Source organism: Pinus tabuliformis, chromosome 3_1 (assembly GCF_031772625.1).
Source record: "Pinus tabuliformis cultivar Carrire ecotype Pingquan chromosome 3_1, CPIR1, whole genome shotgun sequence".
Classification (NCBI taxonomy): Eukaryota; Viridiplantae; Streptophyta; class Pinopsida; order Pinales; family Pinaceae; genus Pinus; species Pinus tabuliformis.
The window spans coordinates 940,185,934-940,201,722 of record NC_142301.1 but is presented as its reverse complement, the minus strand read 5'-3'; positions in this window follow the sequence as shown (position 1 = coordinate 940,201,722).

Here is a 15,789-nt window from a genome sequence, read left to right as displayed (position 1 = left end):
TCTTGGTAATGGACAATCCCTTGAAACATGGCCCTCTTGATCATAATTATAACATATGATCAGACCTCTTCCTCATATTCTTCCCCCCTTGAACCACCTCCTCCTCGCCCTTGAGGAGTTTCATTAACTATGAATGCAGTGTGATCAAGTTGATCAACCTTCATCTTGAGCTCTACATTGGTCTATATAGTGAGTCAGATACCCACAAAAATCACAAAACATATTGTTTGGGACATTTGAGTACTTCTACAAAATAGGAAAAAGACGGGGTGGAAGTCCATAAGTACGACAAATCTCACAATATTCATTAGCAGATGTACCTTGTCGGGGTAGGCAACAAATGATATTGAGTATGTCTCTGATACAAAGCATTTGAAGGGACTTGTGTAACTCCAAAAATAGGTAGTAGTGAGGGTGGTCCCATAGGCACAGTAGGTAGCCCTGCACTTCAAAACCATGGACACTCAGTGGCATGATTCCCCTCAACATGAAAATTAGTACACCAAACATGAGGTCTCATAGGTTGTGTAGGTGTAATGTTCTTCAATCTTTCTGTCAGACTGACAATGTAGTGTTGTAAATGAATAATGGTTTCGTCACTTGAAGTATTACCCATCCAATACTCATTTGGATATCATGTTATTTCTTCTATTTTCATAGCTTGTTCTATCGCATCCTACAATGTGTCGATCTTCTGTTGTGTCAGAGGACTTATAGTCAACAAAAATAGAGCTTTGATAAACTAATCTCTTTGATGACGAGGATCAATAGGGTACGTCAATTTCCCAATCACATCCTTAAACCTATGCATACACTACCAAGCAGTCTCCCCTTCCCTCTACTTAATATCCCATAGTTCTACCAAACCTTGCTAATCAATATGAGGAAGTTTGAATTCTTGGATAAAATCTCGTTTAGCATCATCGAGGGTTGGATTTAGATGCAAATCGGACCACTTGATATACCATCGGAGTGCTCTGTCACACAATGTCGTCTAGAACTCGATAAACTTGGAAGCATCAAGAATCTGCCTATCCCTTTAGATAACATCAAAAAGGTACCAATGTTGTTCAACATCTTCATCATCTGAGCCAAAAAACTCTAGATACCTAGTGAATCAATCCGCAACATTTCTCGCCATAGTTGTTTGTACAAGTGAAACTAACACAAACCCTTGTGAATCAGGTTGTTAATAAATTGTAGAATTTTTTTGAACACTAGTACTAGAACTACTAACTCCATTGGAATTAACTGCTACATATCTGTTATATACTGTCTAAAATTTTAAAGTTGTATATAATTTAGAAAGAAAATCAACAAGATTCTGATACAATATGGGGGGAGATCAAGGAGAGAGTTAGCTGCATTACTATTCTATGGACAATTTCTTGTGGGGACCAAATTGTCTTCAAAGAACAACCATATCATTACAAAATACATGCCATCAGCTACAAGAGTATTGTTGTTTCTCGTCACAACTGGCTGTTTCGGTGTCTCGAGAGTTTAGATTCCTCTCGACTCTTGGCGGGGTCCACTTCCTCTATTCTAATCTTCGATAACTGCTCCACCAGTGGCTCCTATTTCACCACATTGATATCCTTCTCCTACTCCACTATTCCACAACTTTGGGCTAGCCATTTCTCCTATCTACAACCTTAGACTACTCAAAGCTTCACATATACGCTACAATTCTCTCCTCCTACATATAATTTTTGGCATCTTCTTGTACCTCCATTCGTTAGCTATTTGTGCCCTCCTTATCACTCTAAAGTATCATGCTCTTTGCAACTTCTCTTCATCCATCGTAAGGCCCCCTCATATTCTGTAACTGAGCAACATCTCTCCCCTTAAACCCTACCCCCAATACCTAGGGTTTTAGGTTGCCACGATATTTTCTTCAAATGGAAATAAGTGTTCTTGCACCATAAATATTTTAATCCACAAAAGGATATCCTTCAACAACCTTCCCTACAACCCATACTTAAATATCTCTTTTTCCTTAGAGAAGAATTTGTGATTTTCTACAACAAATTCGATGATATAACCTTCTAAAGTTGCTTGTACCTAAAAGTCAACAACTCTAGTTAGCTCAGTATCCAACCGATTCAACTCAACTATGTCAATTGTAGTCCAATTTATATAGAGTCTGATATGGTTCCCAACACCCACTTTGATTTGCAGTCTATGCAACCAATTTTCTAGTTCTTCAGGGAATTTTCACCAGAAAATTTGATATTGATTGCACACAGTTTCTAAGAAAAATATTTCCTCCTTAACCCACTTTAAATTCTTTTTCCTAAGATGATCCTTTTGTAGAATAAATAAATCAAGCTTCTCATGCCAACAATATTGAATATCACCCTTGAGAATCCTTGAAACCATGATCTAGATACCCTCAGAAATATTCAGGTCTGGACAATGGAACCATTTTTTGGTGCAAAATTATACTTGGAAGACCCAAGTTTTGACCACTGGTTTCCAACAAAGGTTTCCATTGTAGTCTAGCACATTACCGACATTTTCATTCCTACATGAGGGAGAAACATCTCATCTGAGGTGCACCGATACATTCAAAGAATAAGGGGATCAAAGGATGAAGTTAATGATGTATTACTAAACATATCACTCATTACTCAAACAACTATATAATACTTGCCCAAATATTCATAACTCTATGTGCAATTAAGACAAAAACCTCTACATAAATAAATACTGGGAAATACATCAGAACACGATAATAAAATTTAAAAAAAAATGTACATATTTCATAACCATTCCATACTCAAGCACACCAAATTATCCCCACAACACCTTATTTATTAATATCAGTGGACCGCTACATTAAAAATTGATGAGAGCTCGCAAGATAATCCAGAAACCATATTAGAGTGAGACTCAACTAAAACCAAATTATAATTTAATGACAAATATAGAACTTTGATCTTCAGTCTAGTAGAATTTTGGAATATATCATATTTGTCTCTTCCCCTGCTTAGTTCCTGTGTCTTTTATATATTTCCCTTGAGTCTTTCTCTCTTGATTAAATCCACTTTGATTATTTCGATCCCACTCGCTTGATCTAATTAATTTTGAAAAAACGTAGTGCTTTGGTCCTTATCACCTTGATTCTTTCAAAATAAATGCACATATACTTCTTCCATGGCCTCTACGAGTCCAAGATAATCAATCCAGATTTCTTGTTTTATGTTCTCAACTTTCAACTAGTTTGATCACTTACTTTCCTGCTTCTTTTGATCCTCTCCACAACCGTTTTTTGGTCAGAACTTAGTTAAATTTTACCAAAAAACAAAGGACCCAAAACGCACCAAGACAAGATAATATTTTGGGATTCTCCTTTTGATCGGTCTTTCATGAAAGAGGAAAACCTTTTGGTGGGAGGGTATTTATGTTTTTATATTAGGGCCTCAGAGATAAGGGGTCCTCAAGCCCATCTAAATCCCCTTTTTGAATATTTTGTCCACATGCTGGAGGAGCATCATTTATGTGATGTGGACTTGCTAAAAAGCAAACCTTCTTGGGGAAATAAGAGGACTGAAAAGGATAGGATTGCAAGAAGGATTGATTGGTTCCTTATGAAAGAACCTCTGTTAGACCATATTCCTTGTTTTTGTCAATAGATTGGTATGGGTGGGTAATCTAATCATCACCCCATTTATTTGGAGCTAGAGGGGGATCAGAGTAAGCCACGAAGTCCTTTCAAACTTAGCTCATCTTGGCTAAAATATGCATCTTTTCATAACTTGGTTGTTGAGAATTCAACACCATCTAATCCATATGGATAGGAATCGACAACAACTAATGTTTTAGAGAACCCAATGAAGGTAAAACATGTGACGATTGCATGGGTATCCCATAAAAATAAGAGGGAGGACGAAGAACTTGTAATAGCCCTAGTCAAAAATTTGTGTAATAAAGTTATTAAAGGAAAAATAATAGCCATGGTCATGGGACACATATTCTAAGTTGAATGTTGGGAAAAACCATAAGAGATGGGGATCACTTGCGATTAATTAATGGCTATGAAAATTGGCAATGGCAATGGCAAAGGCTTTGGAAAGGAAAAGTGGCATTTTCTTTATGAAAATAATGGAAATTAGGAGAAAAGAGAGGTGAAAGGTCACAGGTTGCATGTGAGGAGGAAAATGAAGGAAAATAATGGAAAATTGAAGAAATTAGAGACCTCATTAATAAAAAGGCTTCTGAGGATTAGTTGACAAACCTTTGCCAATTTTAGCTTGGAGCTCTCTATTCTAGTCTCTCTCTCATACTCTTGGACACCTATAGAGTTTTCTTGGAGCACTCTTTGAGGAGTGTGGCATACTTGGGATTACAACAAGAAGTCATAGGGAAGATCAGGAAAGCACAAAAGGACATTGGGATTAGCACATCAGGTTTTTCTTACAGGTACCGAGTTGAATGTATGATTTGCTTGCTAGTTTTGGCACGCATGTGGTTTCTTGGTTATGATTTTCCATTGGCATTGAGTAACTCTTGGATTGATAGTGTATTTATTAGATAGCCATGGTGTTGTGGGTGTCTTTCCTTTTGATTTCTAGTTGGTTCTCATGTTCCTTATGGCTGTGGGTTGAGTTACTAATTCCTGGAAGCCTTGGTTGGACAAACGCTTTGGAAGCCTTGTAACAACTTGGGTTGATTTGCTAATCCTGGAAGCCTTAGTTGGAAAAATACTATAGAAGCCCTTGGCGGGTTGAGTTACTAGTCCTCGGAGCCTTGGTTGGACAAATTCTCTAGAAGCCCAACAACAATTCTGGGTTGAGTTACTAGTCTTGGAAGCCCTGGTTGGAACAAACACTCTAGAGTGTTGGACAACTTGGGTAGAGACAAATCTAGTGATGGTTAGTGATGTTTGACCATGAGGTGGAATCACTCGTTGAGGGTTGAGGTGGTTTAGCCTCTGGTAGCCCTAGTTTAGTTTTGTTTGAATGGTTCCATGAGATCCCACATTCATGCTTGGAATATGGCACATGGGTGATTGGCTGAAAGAAAGATTTGGTTCAGCCAATCTATGGTTGGCTGGTTTGTGGAAGTCCCAAACTTGGTTTCATTTTGCATATGTTAATAAGAGCTCATTTCCTCTTGTATTTGATGGGTAAATATACTTGTTCATATGTGGTTTTTATGGTTGTTATATATTTATTATTTCTGTTGAATATATGTTGGTTATGAATATGTTTTATGATAGAATTGATGTATAGCTCTCATCATGTTTTGATTAGAAAAATAATGAAAAAGAATATATGACCTAATAGACGATAATTCAACTATCGTGATGAGGCATCAATGCTTCCTTACGAATCTTAGATAAGTATGAGACCCCTATGTTCAAACTTGTTGTTATGACCTGTAGATTACATATTTGTGACATGTTTGATGAAATGCATGTCATGGCTATTAGGGGTCTAATCAAGTCATTGATAAAATGTTTGCATTAGTAATATTGTTTTAATGTTATTTATCATCTTTGAAGTTTTCATGAAGTTCTAGGCAGTGGCCTGATTCCTGGACTTGAAAAGGTGGCACAAAATCTAGGGTCGCTGGCTCAGAACTAGCTGAAAAAGTCCACTGTCACTGGCATGCTTTGCTATGGGAGTTACTGGAAGGCCTTATTCACATGCATGGCTTTTCATGGGAGAAACTTGGGGTCTAGATCAGTGAAATTCCAAGTTGTCTTAGGCGTTGGTCACCTGGAAGGGTTGGTTGGCTCCTAAAGGTTCTGTAGCATGTGTGGAAGGTTAAAATGGTTTTCTTGTGTTGGTTCCACTTCCTTAACTATACACGGGGAGTTGAATCACATCATAGTAGCCTCTCGTGACATGTTCACCATAGCAGACCGATTAACTTGTGTAAATGTGGGAGGAGGGTGTTACAGAGTGGTATTAGAGCATGGTTCACCACTTGGACTAGATGGACGATGTGTGTTGGTCATGCATACATGTTGATTACATATGTGTTCCTTATGATTGTGGTCTATGTGCTTGTTGCATATGCATGGCATTGGCCTTAATTGCAGTGGTGTCGCCATGTTAAAAGTTGATGGTGTTGTTGTTGGATGTGGTTTTCATGAGTGCTTGTCGATTTTGCATTGGTCATGCATGTCAGTGTTTATATGTTGTTATGAATAAATTGACATGGTCATAGTTGTCATGCATGAGGTCATGGTATGTGGTTGGTATGGTCATGCATTAATGACTGGATAATGGTTGAAATGATGATTAAATGTTGATATGATTATGTTTGTATATGTATTGTGCTAATATGTTTAGTCTTGCAAACGAGATATCCTCCCATGAACTAAACTGAGGTACGTTGGTTTCTTTATAATATGGTTTAACTGACATGATATACTTTGTAGGAAGAGAAGAATAAATATTACTAGCAAGATGGTAGACTACAGTTCATGAGATTCTCCTTATAGATCAGATGAGCAACATGGTGATGAGTACTCCCCTCACATAGTATACACTTTGAGATGCTTGAAGGCGGAAATAAGGAGTTTCAAAGAAGACAATGACTAAATCATTCAATCACAAGAGAGACTTGCTAGGGCACAGAAGAAACAATCAAAGGTCAATGCAGTGATTCTTTAGAGATTTCTAGACTTGGAAAGATAGGGACCACTTAGAATCAGTCCTGAACAGGAGGATAGGACTAATGGAGCACATGGTAGTAGTTCACATGGTGGGCACAAGTTGGATAGAGATGACACGATCAAAGATGCCAGATTCTTTGATACACCTGATAGACAAGGTAGTGGACATGGGCTTTACTCTAGTTTTGGTTCAGACAGGTATCATGGTCATCATTTTTATCATCTTTATAGGAGGAGTGATAGGGGATATTTTTCGAATGAGTTCAAGAAAGAAAAGAAACTTACATTCGATGGGGAAATTAAGAAGTCACAGGATACCAAAGCATGGTTGCTTGGTATGAATAAGTTCTTCAGGTTGCATGATTACTCAGAGAACATGAAGGCCAAAATAGCTACATTCAACCTTAAAGGTAAAGTGAACATTTGGTGGAAATATGTAAAAAATGTCAGAGGTATTTATGAAGAGGAGTTGACTTGAAGCGAGTTCGAGAGAATATTCAGGAAGAAGTATCTATCAGAAAGATACTATGACGATAGGGAAAAAGAGTTGTATGAGTTGAAGATGGGATCTATGACCGATGAGGAGTACACTAGCATATTATTGGAGTTATTAAGGTATGTGCCTTACCTCAAGGAGGAGAAGGCCAAGATTCAATTATTTATTAGTGGGTTGTCGATAGCATTCAAGGACATATTTGAGTTCGATCAGCCTAGATCATTGGAGGAGGCCATCTGAAAGCTAAAGCATTGTTTTGAGAAATCAAAGTGTAGATCTTAGACGAAGTCGGACTGGAAAGGTAATGCAAAGAATAAAGGAAAATGGGACAAGAAGCAAACAAGACCTTAAGATATAAGTAACAAAGAGAATGTGGAACCACATAAGAAGTTCAATGCATCTGACAGAGGACAAGGATTTCAATCTGAGGCGCAGAACAAGGGTGTAGGTTGGAAGCCTTTGCAGTGTTGGAGTTATGGAGGAGAGCATCACAAGAGAGATTTTCCACAACATCAAGGTGGTATATTGCAGATATACAATGTGGAGGAGGCACAAACATTGGGAGATGTTGGACAGAGTATTCCTCAGATTTATGCAGTGCTAGATAGAAAGCAGGAATATCACCAAACATTTATTACTGAGATGGACAATAATATTTGTGATCAAGTTGTTTCTAGTTTGATTGACCCTAGATCTAATTATAGTTATGTTAATCCTGACCTGGTGTATAAGTTTGGTTTGAATAAACAAGTGCATGCAGAATCTTGGTTAGTGCAGTTGGCTATAGGTACAAAGAAGAGAATTCATCATTAGGTAAGACCTTGTGCATTTGAGTTGAATGGTATGCCTACATCAACACATTTGAATGTATTATTGTTGGGATCATATAATATGTTTTTGGGCATGGATTGGGTGTATCTTCATAGGAACAAGGTGGATTGTTATGTCAAGGCTATTGAGTGTCTGGATGACAATGGGTAACAAAGAGTCTTGTAGGGTAAGAAGAAGGCAACCTTAGTTATAATGGTGACAACTATTCAAGCAAAGCGCAGTCATAGAAAATGGTGTGTGTTATTTGCAGTGCATATTTCTAGTGACAAAGATAAGGAAGTTGAGGATGAAAATTTCTTAAGAAGGTACCTAGTTCTATAGTAATTACAGGATGTGTTTTCGGCAAAGATTTTAGAGTTTCCACCTCACAGGGAAGTGGAATTTTCTATTGTGTTGGTACCATGGGCAACGCCAACATCAGAGACACCTTACATGATGAGCACACCAAAGTTGGTGGAGATGAAATCGCAATTGAAGGAGATGCTTGACAAGGGATACATTAGGCCAAGTGTATCACCTTGGGGTGCACAGTGTTGTTTGTGAAGAAGAAGGATGGTACTCTCAGGTTATGCATTAATTACAGGCAGTTGAACAAAGTGATTAGCAAGAAAAGGTATTTGTTTCCGAGGATTGATGATTTGTTTGATAAGTTGAAGGGAGCAACAATGTTCTCAAAGATTGATCTAAGATTAGGATATCATCAGGTATGCATCAAGGAAGAGGAAATATATAAGACTGCTTTCAGAACCAAGTATGGACATTATGAGTTTGTTGCAGTTCCATTTGTTTTGACTAATGCTCTAGCTACTTTTATGTGCTTGATGAATAGTGTGTTTCATCCTTATCAGGACAAGTTTGTTATTGTATACATTGATCATCTATTGATATATTCTAAAAATGAGTAAGAGCATGCCAAAAACCTAGCAACAGTATTGAGATTACTAAGAGAGAATCAGTTGTATGACAAGCTTAGCAAATGTAGTTTATTTCAAAGGTACACTACTTTGGGCATGTGGTATACAAGGAAGGCATAACAATGGATCCAAAAAAGATAAGGGATATCATGGAGTGGGAAACTCCTAGGAATGTGGATGAAGTAAGATGATTTGTGGGTTTGGCAGGTTCTTATAGGAGATTCGTCAGGAACTTCTCACAGATTCTTTATCCTATTACATCGCTGCAAATGAAAGGTAAGAAATTTGAATGGATAGAGGAATGTGCAGCCTGTTTTGAGTAGTTGAAGCATCTGTTGAGAAATGCTCAGGTTTTAAAGATTGCAGATCCAGACAAAGAGTTTGTGGTATGTACAGATGCTTGCAAGAGAGGGCTTGGTGGATTCCTTATGCAAGAAGGAAAGGTAGTATGCTATGAATCAAGGAAATTGAATGAGCACAAGCAGAATTATCCAACAAATGATCTTAAGTTGGCAGCAATCATCCATGCATTGAAGATGTGGAGGGACTATCTTTTTGGTAGGAGATTCGTATTGATGAGTGATCTCAATGGATTGCAGTATATATTTAACCAACCCAATCTAAATGCCATAAAATATAGATGGTTGGACATGATCAGTGAGTTCAAATTTGAGATCAGGTATGTAAAGGTAAAGAGAACATGGTTGTATATGCTCTTAGCATGCGGATATAGGGAAATCACATAACAACTATCAGTTCTTATGGGATAGATTTATAGGATTGGATCTTGCGGGCAGGAAAACAGGATGACAGGTATAGGGGGCTTATGCACAAGTTACAATAGGGTACAAGTGATCATGATGGGGACTATCATCTCATAACAAATGGCTTGGTCAAATTTAGGAACAATATCTATGTGCCATATAGCAGTGAGCTCAAGAATCTTATCTTGAGGGAATTTCATGTTAATCCGTATTCAGTTCATTCAGGATATCAGAAGATGTTGACAACTGTGAAGAAGTTTTATTATTGGTCAAATCTGAAGAGGGAAGTGGAAGATTTTGTGGCTATATGTTTAGATTGTTAGAAGGTGAAAGCAAAGTGTAAACATCCAATTGGGTTACTTTAGCCTATTCCAATTCCACAGTGGAAATGGGAGGTCATTTTCATGGACTTCATTACAGGTTTGTTGAGGACATCTAGAAAACATGATTTTATCATGGTCGTGGTTGACAGGTTGACAAGGTAGTGCACTTCATTCCAATAAAGTCTACATATGCAGCTAATGATGTAGCATGGGCTTCATCAGGTATGTAGTGAGGTTGCATGGTGTACCGAAGAAGATTGTGTCAAACATGGATGCCAAGTTCACTTCTAGATTCTAGAAAGAGTTATTTTCCAGTTTGGGTACAAAGTTGGCCTTAAGTACAAATTATCATTCATAGACAAACGGACAAACTGAGAGGGTCAACAAGATATTGGATGATATGTTGAGAATGCATGTGATGCATCAACAATGGAATTGGGTAGAGTACCTTCCACTAGTTGAGTTCGCTTACAACAATGGGTACCAGGAATCTTTGAGGATGAGTCTATTTGAGGCATTGTATGGGCGGAGTTGTAATACTCCCATCAGTTGGAGTGATCTAGTTAACAAGGTTCTGATTGGACCTGACACATTGGCATAGATGGAATGGGATATGCAAGTAATCAAGAAGAATCTAAAGGAAACACAAGATAGGAAAAAGAATTATGAAAATCATAGTAGGTTGTTTAAGGAGTTTTAAGTTGGGGAATAGGTATAATTGTGCATCAAGCCCAAAAAGAGATCCTTGAGGATTGGATCATGTGCCAAGATGGCACCTCGTTATTGTGTAACTTTCAATATTCTTGAAAGGATTGGACCAGTAGCATATCGACTTGCACTGCCTCCTAGGGTGAAAGTACATGATGTTTTCCATGTGTCATTGCTTAAGAAGTTTGTTAAAGATGTTGATCATGTGATTGATTAGTTTGTGTTGCAGGTGGAACCAAAAGGAGAATTCCAGCCGAAACCTCAGTGAATTTTGCAGAGAAATATGCAATGGAAGCACTTTGGGCCCAATGAAGCTACATGAGAGATGGTGGATTAGATGTGGTCTATGTATCCTTATCTATTCACTAGTTGAACGGATGTTTTTTACATATGTTTTGGTATGATGTTTGGTATATATATATATATACGGATGTAAATACTTCCATGAGTTGTGTTATAAAGCTTGAATAAGCAGTATGGGTGTCATGTCGTTATGGTTCTCATGTGGTTATGCTTCTCATGTTGGTTTGCTTCTCATTATGATGATCATTGTAAATACTACAATGAGCTAAGTTATAAATCCCCATGGGAAGTATGTTTTTATTTTCAATAGTCTTGCTGGTTGTAGGTGTCAATGAACACCGAGGATGGTGTTCCCCCAAGGGGGAGGGTTCTGTAAAATCCCTGGTCAAAAACCTGTGTAATAAAGTTAATAAAGGAAAATTAATAACCATGGTCATGGGACATGTATTCCAAGTTGAATGTTGGGAAAAAACATAAGTGATGGGGATCACTTGTAATTAATTAATGGTTATGTAAATTGGAAAAGGAAATGGAAAAGGCTTTGGAAAGGAAAAATGGCATTAAATATTAGCATTTATTTTATGAAAATAATGGAAATTAGGAGAAAAGGGAGGTGAAAGGTCACAGGTTGCATGTGAGGGGGAAAATGAAGGAAAATAATGGAAATTTGAAAAAATTAGAGGCCTCATTAATAAAAATGCTTCTGAGGATTAGTTGACAGACTTTTTTCAGTTTTATCTTGGAGCTCTCTATTCTACTCTCTCTCTCGCACTCTTGGACACTTAGAGTTTTCTTGGAGCACTCTTAGAGGAGTGTGGCATACTTGGGATTGGAGCGAGAAGGCACAAGGAAGCATAGGAAATCACAAAAGGATATCGGGATCAAGAGATACAACAGGTTTTTCTTGCAGGTACTGTAGATTTTTACTATAGATTCAACAAATTATGTGATTTTCTAAAACACAAGACAAAAATATGCTCTACTCTTCAACGGAAACTAAAATTTATCAATGAAAACAATAAGCAGAAAAGGAAGAATATCAATCGCACATAGCACAATATGCTTATTGGGAAAGAAATTTCTAAAAACCTTGACTATCTATATTGCATTAACCAGAATATCTGAGAAGAAAATACAATGCTTGTTCAACCCGAACAATTCTTGCACTAGTACAATCTAACTCTCTACCTCACAAGCTAGCTCAAACCAACACTTAGTGAATTCTATTGCCCGCGAAGCCCCTACTTCCTTGCGCAATTCCTGAGAGAATTATCCCATATTTAATTGGGAAATTCCCTCTCCATAACTATCCAATACATCCATAGGCCTTCTATTGATTGCATGCACCATCTGTACAACTCAGAAAATTATACAACTGATGATACACTGTCCCTAAACTCTAATATAAACTAGGTCTTCCTATAAACTGAAATGAATGAGTTATTTATGAGTGAATCTTCAGTTAATTGGTGTGGTACTGAGGATGCACTGGTGCCCTTCCCCACTACTAGACTCCTACTAGTTCCTCCAACTGTTAGAACTAGTTAACTGACTATAACTCAATTAAATTGAGTTATCTAATTACAACTCAAAGGAACTCAACTTGGTCCCCTAAAATTTAGGGATCACTCTACATGACTCTAGATAGACTTCCAACTCGAATTTCCTAAGTCAATTAAGTCAATTGAACTTAATCAACTATTACAAGTTTCTATGAGAATAGCATTACAATTTAATTCAAAGACAAATTAAATTAGAAATTCTAGATGTCATTTTTAACATTTCTTATTGCTATTTTCAACACTCCCTCTCAACAAGAAAGGAACTCAACTCTATCTCAATCCGGTACCTTTGGAATGTTCTGCATGCAACACTTCTCTCTAGTTTTGTTGCTACAACAACTTCTGAAACGGAAAAAGAATCCAACCTGAATCAGTAAGATGCATCTGTCACCGCAGTCTTTGACTACTACTAGCTCCTACACTGTCTATTGAAAACTTTGCGCTTATGTTTCCTCTACAATGTGCCATTTGCAATATTACCAACTCTTCTCTACATTCCCGAATATCTGACTGTTTCTAACCTTTGCCTATCACTTTGACATCTGACTGCATCAACCACCACTGACCCATCCTGCTATTGTGTACCATGGGCTCCCATAGAAAGGTAATGATCCATGAGACAAAACATCTCAATGGACCCTGCTCAAATTTCTGCACTCTTGGGATTATTACTTCACATCGCCCCACCTCTCACTTGGAGCTATGGCTGCATGTTCTCCCTTTGCTCACTTGACTCAAAATTTCCCCCTACTGGAGGTTTCTACTTGAGTGGATGTCTCCACTCAATCTCCTCTCTACTTCTCTAATTGTGGTTTCTCCACAACTTGTTGAGGCCACTTCTGGGGCTACTTCTGAGGCTGCATGTTGAGAGGTAATTCATGCTCCCTCTCAACCACCAAGTCTCTAACCTTTGCCTTGCTCCTCAAGGCTTTTCATGCACCTTGTACCTCAAGTGCATACAATTTCTTAACTCACACACTGATATGTTTCATGTGTCTTGTGGCGATGTGTCTAAGGAAAACCTTTCCTTTCCTAAAAATGACAATGTAGCCACGGTCTTCCAATACCATCGCGAAAACAAGATTCTTCTTTAGTTATGGAACATACATCACATCTATGATTCTGAGAGGGGATCTAGACTCCCTCTGAAAGGTAACTTTATTGATGACGGTCGCGCTATACCTCCAATCATCCCCAAACTATATGTTCTTCTTAAGGTATTCCTCCTCAAAGTCACTGAAGAGATATATATTCCCCACCATATGGAATGAGGCACCACTGTAGAGATACCACATACTTCCCATTACAGTGTGTTCCATGCATGCAATGAGAGTGAAATCAAGTTTTAATTGTGAAGCTAGAGCTTCACCTACTACTGCAACTACAGGCTCCTTCTTGCTTGCTTTCTTCTGTGGGCATTCATGGAAAAGTTTTAGAAACATGTTTGTCAATGATTTCCACATTGAGTATGGAGTGTCCTTACCATGGAGACTCGAGACAATGTGGTCTCGAACTCCTTCCAGGATAATCCTTCTTGCTTTTTCCACACACTTTCTCCATTTAGCTAGATCTTTAGCATCAAATGTTAGAGGCTTAGGAATGTCATGATCTATGAATTCATTGAGGCCATTATCTTCCAACACTACCTCCATCCTTTCCTTCCAAGCTATGTAATTCGAGCTTCCCTCCAAGGCATACTCAAGTTTTACTCGTTAGAATGACATATTGATAAATCTGAAGTATGAACTTGCAAATTTGATATTCACCTGCACAACAAACTTGAATTATCCTCTTCGGTATCGTCTTCTGCTCTAATACCATGTATATTTTTACTATAGATTCAACAGCTTATGTGATTTTCTAAAACATAAGACTAGAATCTACTCTACTCTTCAGTGGAAAATAAAATTGATTGATGAAAACAATAAGCAGAAAAGGAAGAATATCAATGACACATAACAAAATATTTATCTAGGGAAAGAAACTGATAAGAGCCTCAACTATCTATATTGCATTAACCAGAAGATTTGAGAAGAAAATACAATGCATGTTCAACCCGAACAATTCCTACACTAGTACAATCTAACTCTCTACCTCACAAGCCAACTCAAGCCAACACTTAGCCAATTCTGCTGCCTATCAAGCCCCTACTTCCTTGCATAATTCCTAAGAGAATTAGCCCATATTTAATTTTGAAATTCTCTCTCCATAACTGTGCAATACATCCATAGGCCTTCTACTGATTGCATGCACCATCTATACAACTCAGAAAACTATATAATTGATAGTACACTATACTTGAACTCCAATCTCAACTGGGTCTTCCTCTAAACTGACATGCATGAGTTATTTATGACTGAATCTTCAGTTAACTGGTGTGGTATCAAGGATGCATTGGTGCCCCTCCCCACTACTAGACTCCTACTAGTTCCTCCAACAGTTAGAACTAGTTTAATTGACTATAACTCAGTTAAACTGAGTTATCTAATTACAACTCAAAAGAACTCAACCCGAGCCCCTAAAATTTATGGATCACTGTACATGAATCTAGATATATTTCCAACTCAAATTTCCTAATTCAATTAAGTCAATTTAACTTAATTAACTATTACAAGTTGCCATGAGAATAGAATTACAATTTAATTCCTAATTTAATTCAAGAAAAAATTAAATTAGAATTTCTAGATGTTATTTTTAACATTTCTTGTTGTTGTTTTCAACACTCCCTTTCAAAAATAAAGGAATTCAACTCTATCTCGATCCGGTACCTTTGGAATGTTCTGCATGCAACACTTCTCTCTAGTGTTGTTGCTACAAAAACTTCTGACGCTGAAAAAAGAATCCAACCTAAATCAATAAGATGCATCTGTCACCAGAGTCTCTGGTTGCTATTAGCTCCTGCACTGTCTACTGAAAACTCTACGCTTTTTCTGCCTCTGCAATGTGCCATATGCATTGCTACCAACTCTGCTCTACACTCCCCAATATCTGACTGCTTCTAATCTCTACCTTTTTTACTTTGACATCTGACTGCATCAACTACCATTGATCCATCCTGCTACTATGTATTACAGGTTCCCATAGAAAGGTAATGATCCATGAGATAAAATGTCTGAATGGACCCTTCCCAAATTTCTGCACTCTTGGGATTATTACTTCACATCGCCCCACCTCTCACTTGGAGGTATGGCTGCATGTGCTCCCTTTACCCACATGGCTCGAAATTTCCCCCTACTGGAGGTTTCTACTTGAGTGGA